The 15,921-nt window shown below is 37.5% G+C and overlaps 1 non-coding gene across 1 annotated transcript; it reads right to left on the bottom strand.

The window, feature by feature from the left end:
• Positions 1-8,335: 8,335 nt before the first annotated feature.
• LOC127740315 (small nucleolar RNA R71) lies at positions 8,336-8,442 on the bottom strand. Its single transcript, XR_008000994.1, has one exon. It is a non-coding gene; the product is annotated as a small nucleolar RNA R71 (small nucleolar RNA).
• Positions 8,443-15,921: the final 7,479 nt, after the last annotated feature.

A 15,921-nucleotide genomic window follows, 5' to 3' on the forward strand; every position in this document is an offset into this window, starting at 1 on the left:
ATGTGGAATTTTCATTATCCTAATCGGCCTTATAGCCTAAGGTAACAAAGCACTTGATAATTTATATGTCTTCATTAATTTAAGGTTTTAAATGTCCAAAATATTATTGCTCAAGGACTTATTTATCTATTATAATATTAAGGACTTATGTATCCTCTATGTTATGATAGATTAACTGGTTATTGTGTTAAAAGGTGGCCAAAACAAACCTAAGGCAGTTCCACAAAATGCATCTAATGTAAGTTATCACAACCTTTAAAAAATTGCATGCATTTTACAGCTTAATTTTAACGTAATGGTATGTTATTTGTGTTGTGTATATGGTTGTATAATTACAAGAATCCCCGAGAACAGGGTTGATCCAAACAGCAACTACTCAACCTACTCCAATAATACCGAATTCGATTGAACTAAGCTCATCAGTCTCTCCAGCAAGACTATTGCAAGTTCCATCTCAACCTACATTAGCAACACCAGCTCCACCTAAACTAAGACTAGCAACACCAACCTAACAAAAATTAAAACTAGTAGCACCACCAGTCCAACCTCAACTAAGATTAGTAGCACAAGTAGTCCAAGCATCCTTCAAGGCTCCAGCCCAAATTCCTTTTAAAGCACCATTAATATTTAGGCCAAAGAAATCAATCATTAGGCTGCTCATGTCATTAGCTACTCAGTTTTAAGTTGTTTTACCACCTTCAATAAATATGACAACAAGATCAATTAGAGGAGTATCAAAGAAGACCCTGGTTGTGCACGAAATTGTAAATCACACTTTTTACAACTCGTACCACTAACCAGCAAGTGCATTGGGTCGTCCAAGTAATACCTTACGTGAGTAAGGGTCGAATCCCACAGAGATTGTCGGCTTGAAGCAAGCTATGGTTATCTTGTAACTCTTAGTTAGGATGATAATAAATCTCAGTTTTAATTGGTAGTAAATAAAAAGCATGGATTAAATAGTACTTGTTATGCTGTAATGGAGAATATGTTGGAGTTTTGGAGATGCTTTGTCTTCTGAATCTCTTCTTTCCCCCTGTCTTCTTCTTCACGCACGCAAGGTTCCTCCTATGGCAAGATGTATGTTGGTGGATCACTGTTGTCAATGGCTACCATCCGTCCTCTCAGTGAAAATGGTCCAGGTGTGCTGTCACCGCACGGCTAATCATCTGTCGGTTCTCACTCATGTTGGAATATGATCCATTGATCCTTTTGCGTCTGTCACTACGCCCAACCTTGGTGAGTTTGAAGCTTGTCACAGTCATCCAATCCCTGAATCCTACTCAGAATACCACAGATAAGGTTTAGACTTTCTGGATTTTCAAGAATGCTGCCAATGGATTCTAGCTTATACCACGAAGACTCTGATTAAGGAATCCAAGAGATACTCATTCAATCTAAGGTAGAATAGATGTGGTTGTCAGGCATGCGTTCATAGATTGAGAATGGTGATGAGTGTCATGGATCATCACATTCATCATATTGAAGTGCGAATGGATATCTTAGATAGAAACAAGCGTGTTTGAATAGAAAACAGAAACAATTGCATTAATCCATCAAGACACAGCAGAGCTCCTCACCCCCAATAATTTAGAGACTCATGCTGTCAGAAATACAAAGTTCAGATCTAAAATGTCATGAGGTACAAAATAAATCTCTAAAAGTTGTTTAAATACTAAACTAGTAACCTAGGTTTTCAAAAAATGAGTAAATTAAGATAGATAGTGCAGAAATCCACTTCTGGGGCCTACTTGGTGCGTGCTGGGGCTGAGCTTTGAGATTTACACGTGCATAGGCTATCTCTAGAGTTAAACGCCAGGTTGTAACCTGTTTTGGGCGTTTAACTCCAACTTGTAACCTGTTTCTTGCGTTTAACGCCAGAATGAAACATGGAACTGGCGTTAAACGTCAGTTTACGTCATTTATCTTTGAGCAAAGTATGGACTATTATATATTGCTGGAAAGCCCTGGATGTCTACTTTCCAAACCAATTGAGAGCGCACCAATTAGACTCGTGTAGCTTTAAAAAATCCATTCCAAATGCAGGGAGGTCAGAATCCAACAACATCAGCAGTCCTTTTTCAGCCTGAGTCAGATTTTTGCTCAGCTCCCTCAATTTCAGCCAGAAAATACCTGAAATCATAGAAAAATACACAAACTCATAGTAAAGTCCAAAAATATGAATTTTGCTTAAAAACTAATAAAAATATACTAAAAACTAACTAAAACATACTAAAAACTACATGAAATTACCCCCAAAAGCGTATAAAATATCCGCTCATCACAACACCAAACTTAAACTGTTGCTTGTCCCCAAGCAACTAGATAAATAAAATAAGATTAAAAAGAAATCAAGAAGCAATAATATCTCAGAGTTTTAAGTGAAGCTCAGATTCTAATTAGATGAGCGGGACTAGTAGCTTTTTACTTCCGAACAATTTTGGCATCTCACTTTATCCTTTGAAATTCAAAATGATTGGCATCCATAGGAACTCAGAATTCAGATAGTATTATTGATTCTCCTAGTTTAGTATGTTGATTCTTGAACACAGCTACTTTATGAGTCTTGGCCGTGGCCCTAAGCACTTTGTTTTCCAGTATTACCACCAGATACATAAATGCCACAGACACATAATTGGGTGAACCTTTTCAGATTATGACTTAGCTTTGCTAAAGTCCCCAATTAGAGGTGTCCAGAGTTCTTAAGCACACTCTTTTGCTTTGGATCACGACTTTAACCACTCAGTCTCAAGCTTTTTACCTGGACCTTCATGACACAAGCACATGGTTAGGGATAGCTTGATTTAGCCGCTTAGGCCAATATTTTATTCCTTTAGGCCCTCCTTTCCATTGATGCTCAAAGCCTTGGATTCTTTTTGCCCTTGCTTTTTGGTTTAAAGGGCTATTGGCTTTTTCTGATGCTCCTTTTTTTTCACTGCTTTTTCTTGCTTCAAGAATCAATTTCATGATTTTTTATATCATCAATAACATTTCTCTTGTTCATCATTCTTTAAAGAGCCAAAAATTTTAACATTCATAAAATTTAATATAAAAAATATGCACTGTTCAGGCATTCATTCAGAAGACAAAAAGTATTGCCACCACATATAAATAATTAGAATTTTCCTTATTAAAAACTCGAAAAAATATTTCCTCCTTATTATAAAAATCTGCTATTTTATTCATGTTTGATGATGATGAGAAAAATAAATTATAGCTTAATTGAAGATAAAATCAAAATAAAGATACTAATTACTACTACTCATATATAACTTCTAAGGTAAATTCCTAACAAGAACAATTATCACAGAGTTAAGGCTAAGATTAGGACTCAACAACCTTTATTTTGGGAGGTGAATGCTCCTTTGGTCTGTGGGGTGCTTGGCCCTTCAAGGGATATCTTCTGACGCTTCAATTCCTTCAGTTCATGCCTTTGCTCTTCTTGTTCCCCAAGTAGTTTGCAAAGCATGCTATTTTGATTTTGCTGTTCTTCCATTAGTTGATCTATAGCTTCTTGCAATTTGGTAACAAATGCTTCAAGACGCTCCTAGTATTCAATTTGGGGGATTTCTGGGAGGAACTCCTGTGCTTTCCTCTTGATGGGGTCGTCTTGTACTTGTTGTCCTTCCATTGACTTTTTGGTGATTGGTTGCTCAACTGAGATATACTCATTTACTCCCATCTTTACCCTAGCATCTTAACATAGCATAGAGATTAAGTTTGGATACGCCAATTTGGCATCTTTGGAGTTCTTGTTTGCAACTGTGTAAAGTTCACAAGAAATCAGCTGATGAACTTCCACTTCTTTTTCCAACATAATGCAATGGATCATTACTGCTCTTTTGATGGTGACTTTAGAGCGGTTGCTAGTGGGCAGTATAGAACACCCAATGAAGTCCAGCCAACCTCTGGCGACTGGTTTGAGATCTCCTCTCTTGAGTTGGTTTGGGACACCCTTTGTGTTGGTTGTCCACTTGGTTCTAGGGAGGCATATGTCCTCTAGAATTCTCATCATTCTCCTATTAAAGGAGTCTGGGTCATCTTGCAGTTGAGGTAGCTTGAAGATCTCTCTTATTTTGTCAGGATGGAGGTGAACAATCTTCCCTCTTATCAGAGTTCGATAGTCATAGAAGGCGGTTCCAGCTATTCTCTGCCTGTCTATTTGCCACAGATTAGAGTAGAATTCCTGAACCATGTTTCTTCCCACCTTTGTTTCAGGATTAGCAAGGATTTTCCAGCTCCTGTTTCAAATTTGCTCTTGGATCTCCGGATAATCGTCTTCTTTCAGATCAAATTTAACTTCTAGAATCACTGACCTTAGACCCATTATTTTGTATTAATGGTCTGGATGTTCTTTGGTTAAGAACTTCCCTTGACTCCAAAGTAGTTTTGGAATATTCTCTTTCTAGCCTCTTGGAGTGGTTTGTTTTTCCTTAGGAGCCATGATCTTAATGGGTATTGGCTTAGTGATCATGGATAAACACACCAAACTTAGAGGTTTGCTTGTCCTCAAGCAAATGAAAGGAAAGGAGAGGGATAGAGGGAGTGCCAAGTTCGAATTGTGGAGGAGAGGAGTGATGAGCAGATAATTTATACGCTTTTTGGCATTATTTTTAGGTAGTTTTTAGTAGGATCTAGCTACTTCTAGGGATGTTTTTATTAGTTTTTATGCAAAATTCACATTTATGGACTTTACTATGAGTTTTTGTGTTTTACTGTGATTTCAGATATTTTCTGGCTGAAATTGAGGGACCTGAGCAAAAATCTGATAGGAGGCTGACAAAGGACTACTGATGCTGTTGGATTCTGACCTCCCTGCACTCGAAATGGATTTTCTAGAGATACAGAACTTCAAAAGGCACGCTCTTAAATGCGTTGGAAAGTAGACATCTAGGGATTTCCAGAAATATATAATAGTCCATATTCTATTTGAGCTTAGACGACGCAAACTGGCGTTCAATGCCAGTTCCATGCTGCATTCTGGAGTAAAACGCCGGAAACACGTCACAAACCAGAGTTAAACGCCAAAAACATGTTACAACTTGGCGTTTAAATCCAAGAGAAGCCTCTGCACGTGTAAAGCTCAAGCTCAGTCCAAGCACACACCAAAGTGGTCCCCGGAAGTAGATTTCTGCACTTAGACTTATTTCTGTAAACCCTAATAACTAGTCTAGTATAAATAGGACTTTTTACTATTGTATTCGTATCTTTGGACGAGCTTTTGGAACATCTTTGATTATTGTTAGTCCTTAGACTTTGGGGGTTGGCCTCACGGCTATGCCTACCCTATTTTCACTTATGTATTTTCAACGGTGGAGTTTCTACACACCATAGATTAAGGTGTGGAGCTCTGCTGTACCTCGAGTTTTAATGCAAAGTACTACTGTTTTCTATTCAATTCAAGCTTATTCCTGTTTTAAGATATTCACTCGCACTTCAACCTGATAAATATGATGATCCGTGATACTCATCATCATTCTCACCTATGAATGCGTGACTGACAACCACTTCCGTTCTACTTAAGATTGAGCATGTATCTCTTAGCCTCCAATCCGAAAGATCAGAGTCTTCATGGTATAAGCTAGATTTATTGGCCGCCATTCCTGAGATTCGGAAAGTTTAAACCTTGTCTGTGGTATTCCGAGTAGGATTTGAGATGGGATGACTGTGACGAGCTTCAAACTCGCGAGTGTTGGGCGTAGTGACAGATGCAAAAGAATCACTGGATTCTATTCCAACATGATCGAGAACCGACAGATGATTAGCCATGCTGTGACAACACATTTGGACTATTTTCACTGAGAGGAGGGGAAGTAGCCATTGACAATGGTGACGCCCTACATACAGCTTGCCATAGAAAAGAGTAAGAATGATTGGATGAAAGCAGTAGGAAAGTAGAGATTCAGAAAGAACACAGTATCTTCATACACTTATCTGGAATTCCCACCAATGCATTACATAAGTATCTCTATCTTTATTTTATTATTTATTTATCTTTATATTTGAAAACCATTATAACTATTAGAATCCGCCTGACTGAGATTTACAAGATGACCATAGCTTGCTTCATACCAACAATCTCCGTAGGATCGACCCTTACTCACGTAAGGTTTATTATTTGGACGACCCAGTGCACTTGCTGGTTAGTTGTGCGAAGTTGTGAAAAAGAAGTGAGATTACAATTGTGCGTACCAAGCTGTTGGCGCCATTGAAGATCACAATTTCGTGCACCAAGTTTATGGCGTCGTTGCCGGGGATTATTCGAGTTTGGACAACTGACGGTTCATCTTGTTTCTCAGATTAGGTAATTTTCCTTTATTTTTTTTCAAAAAGTTTTCAAAAATCTTTCAAAAAAAAATTTCTTCTTTTTTCATTTTTCCAAAACAATTTTCGAAAAAAAATACAAAAAATTAATAAAAATCATAAAATCAAAAATATTTTGTGTTTCTTGTTTGAGTCTAGAGTCAATTTTAAGTTTGGTATCAATTGAATATTTTTTATTTTTCTCAAAAAACATTTTTCGAAAACTCATGCATGGTGTTCTTCATGATCTTCAAGTTGTTCTTGACAAGTCTTCTTGTTTGATCTTCATATTTTCTTGTTTTTGTGTCTTTTGTTGTTTTTTAATCCATAGAGTCTAAACATTGAAAATTTCTAAGTTTGGTGTCTTGCATGTTTTCCTCTCTTGAAAATTTTTCAAAAATAAGTCTTGATGTTCATCTTGATCTTCAAAGTGTTCTTGGTGTTCATCTTGACATTCATAGTGTTCTTGCATGCATAATTGGTTTTGATCCAAAATTTTCATATTTTGGGTCATAGTTGTGTTTTTCTCTCTCCTTATTAAAAATTCAAAAATCAAAAAAATATATTTCCCTTATTTTACTCATAAATTTCGAAATCTTTGGGTTGACTTAGTCAAAAATTTTTAAAATAAGTTGTTTCTTGTTAGTTAAGTCAAAATTTCAATTTTAAAAATCTTATCTTTTCAAAACTTTCTCAAAAATCAAATCTTTTTCATTTTTTTAATTATTTTCAAAAATTTTTAAAAATTGATTTTCAAAATCTTTTTCTTATCTTTATTTCATGATTTTCAAAAACTTTACTAACAATTAATGTGATTGATTCAAAAATTTGAAGTTTGTTACTTTCTTGTTAAGAAATGTTCAATATTTAAATTCTAGAATCATATCTTTTAGTTTCTTGTTAGTCAAGTCATCAATTTTAAAAATTAAATTTTTTCAACCATATCTTTTCAATCATATATTTTCAACCATATCTTTTCAATCATATCTTTTTCAAAAATTTGATTTCAAAATATCTTTTCTAACTTCTTATCTTTTCAAAATTGATTTTCAAATCTTTTTCAACTAACTAATTGACTTTTTGTTTGTTTCTTATCTTTTTCAAAACCACCTAACTACTTTTCTCTCTCTAATTTTCGAAAATCACCCTCCTCTTTTTCAAAATTCTTTTAATTAACTAATTGTTTCAAAGTTTAATTTTAATTTTATTTCTTCTTTTAATTTTCGAAAATCACTAACCATTTTTCAAAAATAATTTTCGAAAATTCTCTCTCTCTCTCTCTCTCTCTCTCATCCCCTTCTATTTATTTATTTATTTATCTACTAACACTTCTCTTCATCTCAAAATTTGAACCCTCTTCTCTTCTCCCCTGTGTTCGAAATTTTCTCTTCTTCATTCTTATTCTTCTTTTCTTCTACTCACATAAAGGAATCTCTCTACTGTGGTAAAGAGGATCCCTATTATTATTTTCTATTTCCTTCTTTTTCATATGAGCAGGAGCAAGGACAAGAATATTCTTGTTGAAGCAGATCCTGAACCTGAAAGGACTCTGAAGAAGAAACTAAGAGAATCTAAACTACAACAATCCAGAGAAAACCTTACAGAAATTTTCAAAAAAGAAGAGGAGATGGCAGCCGAAAATAATGACAACAACAACAATGCAAGGAAGATGCTTGGTGACTTTACTACACTAAATTCCAACTTACATAGAAGAAGCATCTCAATCCCTGCCATTGGAGCAAACAACTTTGAGCTAAAACCTCAATTAGTTTCTCTTATACAACAAAATTGCAAGTTTCATGGACTTCCATCAAAAGATCCTTTTCAGTTCTTAACTAAATTTTTGCAGATTTATGATACTGTTAAGACGAATGGGGTTGATCCCGAGGTCTAGAGGCTTATGCTTTTCCCTTTTGATGTAAGAGACAGAGCTAGAGTATGGTTGGACTCTCAACCTAAAGATAGCCTAAACTCTTGGGATAAGCTGGTCATGGCCTTCTTGGCCAAGTTCTTTCCTCCTCAAAAGCTGAGTAAGATTAGAGTGGATGTTCAAACCTTCAGACAGAAAGAAGGTGAATCCCTCTATGAAGCTTGGGAGAGATACAAGCAATTGACCAAAAAGTATCCTTCTTACATGCTTTCAGAATGGACCATCCTGGATATATTCTATGATGGTCTATCTGAATTGTCTAAGATGTTATTGGACCATTCTGCAGGTGGATCTATTCACCTAAAGAAAATGCCTGCAGAAGCTCAAGAACTCATTGACATGGTTGCAAATAACCAATTCATGTACACCTCTGAGAGGAACCCTCTGAGTAATGGGACGCCTCAGAGGAAGGGAGTTCTTGAAATTGATGCTCTAAATGCCATATTGGCTCAAAATAAAATGTTGACTCAGCAAGTCAACATGATTTCTTAGAGTCTGAATGGATTGCAAAATGCATCCGACAGTACTAAAGATGCATCTTCTGAAGAAGAAGCTTATGATCCTGAGAACCCTGCAATGGCAGAGGTGAATTACATGGGTGAACCCTATGGAAACACCTATAACCCCTAATGGAGAAATAATCCAAATTTCTCATGGAAGGATCAACAAAAGCCCCAACAAGGCTTTAATAATGGTGGAAGAAACAGGTTTAGCAATAGCAAGCCTTTTCCATCATCTTTTCAGCAACAGACAGAGAATTCTGAGCAGAGCTCATCTAGCTTAGCAAACATAGTCTCTGATCTATCTAAGGCCACTTTAAGTTTCATGAATGAAACAAGGTCCTCCATTAGAAACTTGGAGGCACAAGTGGGTTAGCTGAGTAAGAAAGTCACTGAAACTCCTCCTAGTACTCTCCCAAGCAATACATAAGAGAATCCAAAAAGAGAGTGCAAGGCCATTGATATAATCAAAATGGCCAAATCCAAAGAGGAAGGGGTGGATGTGAATCCCAATGAAGAAGACCTAATGGGACTTCCCCCAGACAGAAAGGAGTTCCTTATTGAGGACCTAAAGGAATCTGAAGCTCATATAGAGACCATAGAGATTCCATTAAACTTCTTTCTACCATTCATCAGCTCTGAGAACTATTCTTCCTCTGAAACGGATGAAGATGTAACTGAAGAGCAAGTTGCTCAATATCTAGGAGCCATCATGAAGCTGAATGCCAAGTTATTTGGTAATGAGACTTGGAAAGATTAACCTCCCTTGCTCATTAGTGAACTAAATACATGGGTTCAAGAAACTTTACCTCAAAAGAAACAAGATCCTGGTAAATTCTTAATACCCTGTACCATAGACACCATGACCTTTGAGAAGGCTCTGTGTGACCTGGGGTCAGGTATAAATCTTATGCCACTCTCTGTAATGGAGAAACTAGGAATCTTTGAGGTACAAGCTGAAAGAATCTCATTAGAGATGACAGACAAGTCAATAAAACAAGCTTATGGATTGGTAGAGGACGTGTTAGTGAAGGTTAAAGGCCTTTACATCCCTGCTGATTTCATAATCTTAGACACTGGGAAGGATGAGGATGAATGCATCATCCTTGGAAGACCCTTCCTAGCTATAGCAGGAGCTGTGATTGATGTTGACAGAGGAGAGCTAGTCCTTCAATTGAATGAGGACTACCTTGTGTTTAAAGCTTAAGGATCTCCTTCTACAACCATGGAGAGGAAGCATGAAAAGCTTCTCTTAATACAGAGTCAAAGAAAGTCCCCACAATCAAACTCTAAGTTTGGTGTTGGGAGGCCACAACCAAACTCTAAGTTTGGTGTTGTGAAGCCCCCACATTCAAACTCTAAGTTTGGTGTTGGGAGGCCCTCATCATGCTCTGAACATCTGTGAAGCTCCATGAGAGCTCACTGTCAAGCTATTGACATTAAAGAAGCGCTTATTGGGAGGCAACCCAATTTTTATTTATCTATATTTCTATTGTTCTTTTATGTTTTATTAGGTTTATGATCATATGGAGTCACAAAACAAATGCAAAAATTAAAAACAGAATAAAAAATAGCAGAAGAAAAAGCACACCCTGGAGGAAGAGCTGTTTGGCGTTTAACGCCAAAAACAAGCATCAAGCTCATCAGGCTGGCGTTAAACGCCAGAAACAGGCTGCATTTTGGCGTTTAACGCCAGAAACAAGCTGTAGTCTGGCGTTAAACGCCAGGATTGCATACAGACGGCGTTTTACACGCCTACAAGATGCAGGGATGAGAAATCCTTGACACCTCAAGATCTGTGGACCCTACAGGATCACCTTAGGATCTGTGGACCCCACAGGATCCCCACCTACCCCACTTCTCTCTTCTTCACACATTCCAATAACACTATACCCTTCACCAATCACCTCAATCTCTCTTTCCCATTACCCATTCACCAATCACATACACCCATTCTTCCCCATAAACCCCACCTACCTTCAAATTCAAAATCTCTTTCCCACCCACACCCACCCTAAATGACCAAACCCAAACCCCTCTCCCTCTACTATATAAACCCCTCCATCCTTCTTCATTTTTACACAACACAACCCTCTCTTCTCCCCCTTGGCCAAAACCCTCACCTCTCTCCCTCTCCTCCATATCTTCTTCTTCTTCTTCTTCTATTCTTTGTTCTTTTTCTCGAGGACGAGCAACATTCTAAGTTTGGTATGGTAAAAGCATAGCTTTTTTGTTTTTCCAAAACCATTGATGGCACCTAAGGCCAGAGAAACCTCAAGAAAGAGGAAAGGGAAGGCAATTACTTCCACCTCTGAGTCATGGAAGATGGAGAGATTCATCTCAAAAGCCCGTCAAGACCACTTCTATGAAGTTGTGGCCAAGAAAAAGGTGATCCCTGAGGTCCCTTTCATGCTAAAAAAAAATGAGTATCCGGAGATCCGACATGAAATCCGAAGAAGAGGTTAGGAAGTTCTCACCAACCCCATTCAACAAGTCGGAATCTTAATGGTTCAAGAGTTCTATGCCAATGCATGGATCACTAGAAACCATGATCAAAGTATGAACCTGAATCCAAAGAATTAGCTTACAATGGTTCGGGGGAAATGCTTAGATTTCAGTCCGGAGAACGTAAGGTTGGCATTCAACTTGCCTATTATGCAAGAAGACGTACGCCCCTACACTAGAAGGGTCAACTTTGATCAAAGGTTGGACCAAGTCCTCATGGACATATGTGTGGAAGGAGCTCAATGGAAAAGAGACTCAAAAGGCAAGCCAGTTCAATTGAGAAGACTGGATCTTAAGCCTGTGGCTAGAGGATGGTTGGAGTTCATCCAACGCTCCATCATCCCTACTAGCAACCGATCCGAAGTAACTGTGGATCGGGCCATCATGATCCATAGCATCATGATTGAAGAGGAAGTAGAAGTTCATGAAGTCATCTCTCTAGAATTCTACAAAATAGCCGAAAAGCCCTCCACCTTGGCAAGGCTAGCTTTTCCTCATCTCATTTGCCATCTATGCAATTTAGCTGGAGTTGTCATAGAAGGAGACATCCTCATTGAAGAGGACAAGCCCATCACTAAGGAGAGGATGGAGCAAACAAGAGAGCCCATTCATGGATCTCAAGAGACGCATGAGGAAGCTCATCATCAAGAAATCCCTGAGATGCCTCAAGGGATGCATTTTCCTCCAAACAACTATTGGGAACAACTCAACACTTATCTAGAAGGATTAAGTCATGACATGAACCAATTAAGGGTGGAACACCAAGAACACTCCATCATTCTCAATGAGATTAGAGAAGATCAAAGAGCTATGAGGGAGGAACAACAAATGCAAGGAAGAGACATAGAGGAGCTCAAGAACACCATTGGTCCTTCAAGAAGAAGGCGCCACCATCACTAAGGTGGACTCATTCCTTAACTCCCTTATTCTTATCTCTCTGTTTTTCAGTTTTTGGGCTTCATGTTGTCTATGTTTGTGTCTTTATTACATGATCATTAGTATTTAGTAACTATGTCTTAAGGCTATAAATAATTCCATGAATCCTTCACCTTTCTTAAATGAAAAATGTTTTTAATACAAAAGAACAAAAAGTACATGAGGTGACAATACTTTTTATTTTCTGAATGAATGCTTGAACAGTGCATATTTTTGATCTTGTTGTTTATGAATGTTAAAATTGTTGGCTCTTGAAAGAATGATGAACAAGAGAAATGTTATTGATAATCTAAAAATCATGAAATTGATTCTTGAAGCAAGAAAAAGCAGTGAAGAACAAAGCTTGCGAAAAAAAAAAGAAGAAATGGCGAAAAAAATTTAAAGAAAGAAAAAGAAAAAGCAAGAAGAAAAAGCCAATAGCCCTTAAAACCAAAAGGAAAGGGTAAAAAGGGTCCAAGGCTTTGAGCATCAGTGGATAGGAGGGCCCAAGGAAATAAAATTCAGGCCTAAGCGGCTAAATCAAGCTGTCCCTAACCATGTGCTTGTGGCATGAAGGTCCAAGTGAAACTTGAGACTGAGTGGTTAAAGTCGTGATCCAAAGCAAAAAGAGTGTGCTTAAGAGCTCTGGACACCTCTAACTGGGGACTTTAGCAAAGCTAGTCACAATCTGAAAAGGTTCACCCAGTCATGTATCTGTGGCATTTATGTATCCGGTGGTAATACTGGAAAATAAAGTGCTTAGGGCCACGGCCAAGACTCATAAAAGTAGCTGTGTTCAAGAATCAACATACTTAACTAGGAGAATCAATAACACTATCTAAAACTCTGAGTTCCTAGAGATGCCAATCATTCTAAACTTCAAAGGAAAAAGTGTGATGCCAAAACTGTTCAGAAGCAAAAAGCTACGAGTCCCGCTCATCTAATTAGAACTAATATTCATTGATATTTTGGGATTTATAGTATATTATCTTCTTTTTATCCTATTTGATTTTAAATTGCTTGGGGACAAGCAATAATTTAAGTTTGGTGTTGTGATGAGCGGATAATTTATACGCTTTTTGGCATTATTTTTAGGTAGTTTTTAGTAGGATCTAGCTACTTCTAGGGATATTTTTATTAGTTTTTATACAAAATTCACATTTCTAGACTTTACTATGAGTTTGTGTGTTTTTCTGTGATTTCAGATATTTTCTGGCTGAAATTGAGGGACTTGAGCAAAAATCTGATAGGAGGCTGACAAAGGACTGCTAATGCTGTTGGATTCTGACCTCTCTGCACTCGAAATGGATTTTCTGGAGCTACAGAACTTCAAATGGTGCGCTCTCAATTCCTTTGAAAAGTAGACATCCAGGGCTTTCCAGAAATATATAATAGTCTATACTCTATTCGAGCTTAGACGATGAAAATTGGCGTTCAATGCCAGTTCTATGCTGCATTCTGGAGTAAAACGCCGGAAACACGTTACAAACCAGAGTTAAACGCCAAAAACACGTTATAACTTGGCGTTTAACTTCAAGAGAAGCCTCTTCACGTGTAAACCTCAAGCTCAACCCAAGCACACACCAAAGTGGGCCCCGGAAGTGAATTTCTGCACTTAGACTTATTTCTGTAAACCCTAGTAACTAGTCTAGTATAAATTGGACTTTTTACTATTGTATTCATATCTTTGGACAAGCTTTTGGAACATCTTTGATTATTGTTAGTCCTTAGACATTAGGGGCTGGCCTCACGGCCATGCCTACCCTATTTTTACTTATGTATTTTTAACGGTGGAGTTTCTACACACCATAGATTAAGGTGTGGAGCTCTGCTGTACCTCGAGTTTTAATGCAAAGTACTACCATTTTCTATTCAAGCTTATTCCTGTTCTAAGATATTCACTCACACTTCAACCTGATGAATGTGATGATCTGTGATACTCATCATCATTTTCACCTATGAACGCGTGACTGACAACCACTTCCGTTCTACTTAAGATTGAGCGTGTATCTCTTAGCCTCCATTCGGAAAGATCGGAGTCTTCGTGGTATAAGCTATATTTATTGGTGGCCATTCCTGAGATCCGGAAAGTCTAAACCTTGTCTGTGGTATTCCAAGTAGGATCTGAGATGGGATGACTGTGATGAGCTTCAAACTCACGAGTGTTGGGCGTAGTGACAGACGCAAAAGAATCACTGGATTCTATTCCAACATGATCGAGAACCGACAGATGATTAGCCATGCTGTGACAGCGCCTTTGGACCATTTTCACTGAGAGGATGGGAAGTAGCCATTGACAACGGTGACGCCCTACATACAGCTTGCCATATAAAGGAGTAAGAATGATTGGATGAAAGCAGTAGGAAAGCAGAGATTCAGAAGGAACACAGTATCTTCAAGCACTTATCTGGAATTCCCACCAATGCATTACATAAGTATCTCTATCTTTATTTTATGCTTTATTTATCTTTATATTCGAAAACCATTATAACCATTAGAATCTGCCTGACTGAGATTTACAAGATGACCATAGCTTGCTTCATACCAATAATCTCCGTGGGATCGACCCTTACTCACGTAAGGTTTATTACTTGGACGACCCAGTGCACTTGCTGGTTAGTTGTGCGAAGTTATGAAAAAGAAGTGAGATTACAATTGTGCGTACTAAGCTGTTGGCGCCATTGAAGATCACAATTTCGTGCACCAAGGAGGGAGGCCGAACGCGGATTTAAAGGGAAGCGGGGGTGGGTTTTCGAAAAATTTTTGAAAAAGATAGGATAGAAGATATGATTTGTAAAAGATAAGTATGATAGGAAAAAGATGTAATTTAAAATTGAAAAGATATGAAAGATATTTGAAAAACATAAATATGAATTTTGAAAAGAAGATATGATTAGTTTAAAAATATTTGAGAGGAATTTAAAAAAAGATTTGAAAAGAATTCAAAAAGATAAGTGAGTTTTGAAAAGGTTTTGAAAAGATATTGAAGAAAAATTAAGAAATATGTTTACGATAAAAAAATTTTCGAAAGTGAAGTTGAAAGATGAGAGTTTATAACATGTTTATGCAAGAAATCATGAATTGAAACATGAAAAATGGAAAAAAAAAATTTGAAGTGAAAACGAAGTTGCCTTCTCCCCACAATCCTGGCGTTAAACGCCCAACTGCTGCATGTTTTGGGCATTTAACACCCATCTGTAGCCTCTCCTGGGCGTTTAACGCCCAGCTGTAGCTTCTGGCTGGCGTTAAAAGCTAGAAAATCCTTTATCAGTGGGCGTTTTTCTGAATGCCCAGGATGCTGCAAATTTGGCGTTAAATGCCCAGAATGGTATCCATTCTGGCGTTTAACGCCCAAATGGTTATCCCAACTGGCGTTAAACGCCCAGTAGATGCTTCTTTTGGGTGTTTTTGCTATTTTATCATCTGAATCCTTCTGTAACTCTGTGAACTCATGCAATTGCTATTTTACCTTAAAGATAATTAATATGAACCTGTAAAATTATCATTTAATTAACAAATAAGCTTTGTTAATGGCTGGGTTTTCTCCCAGCAAGCGCTTCTTTATTGTCTTTAGCTGGACTATTACTGAGCTTTAATCAAGTCTCAATTTTGAGCATTCTTGCTCAAAATTGCTTTCAAGATAATGTTTGACTCTCTGTCCATTAACAATGAATTTTTTGTTAGAGTCATTATCCTGAAGCTCTACATATCGATATGGTAACACACCTGTAATCACATATGGTCCTCTCCACCGGGATTTCAATTTTT

The sequence above is a fragment of the Arachis duranensis genome, chromosome 6 (assembly GCF_000817695.3).
Source record: "Arachis duranensis cultivar V14167 chromosome 6, aradu.V14167.gnm2.J7QH, whole genome shotgun sequence".
In the NCBI taxonomy this organism is placed as follows: domain Eukaryota; kingdom Viridiplantae; phylum Streptophyta; class Magnoliopsida; order Fabales; family Fabaceae; genus Arachis; species Arachis duranensis.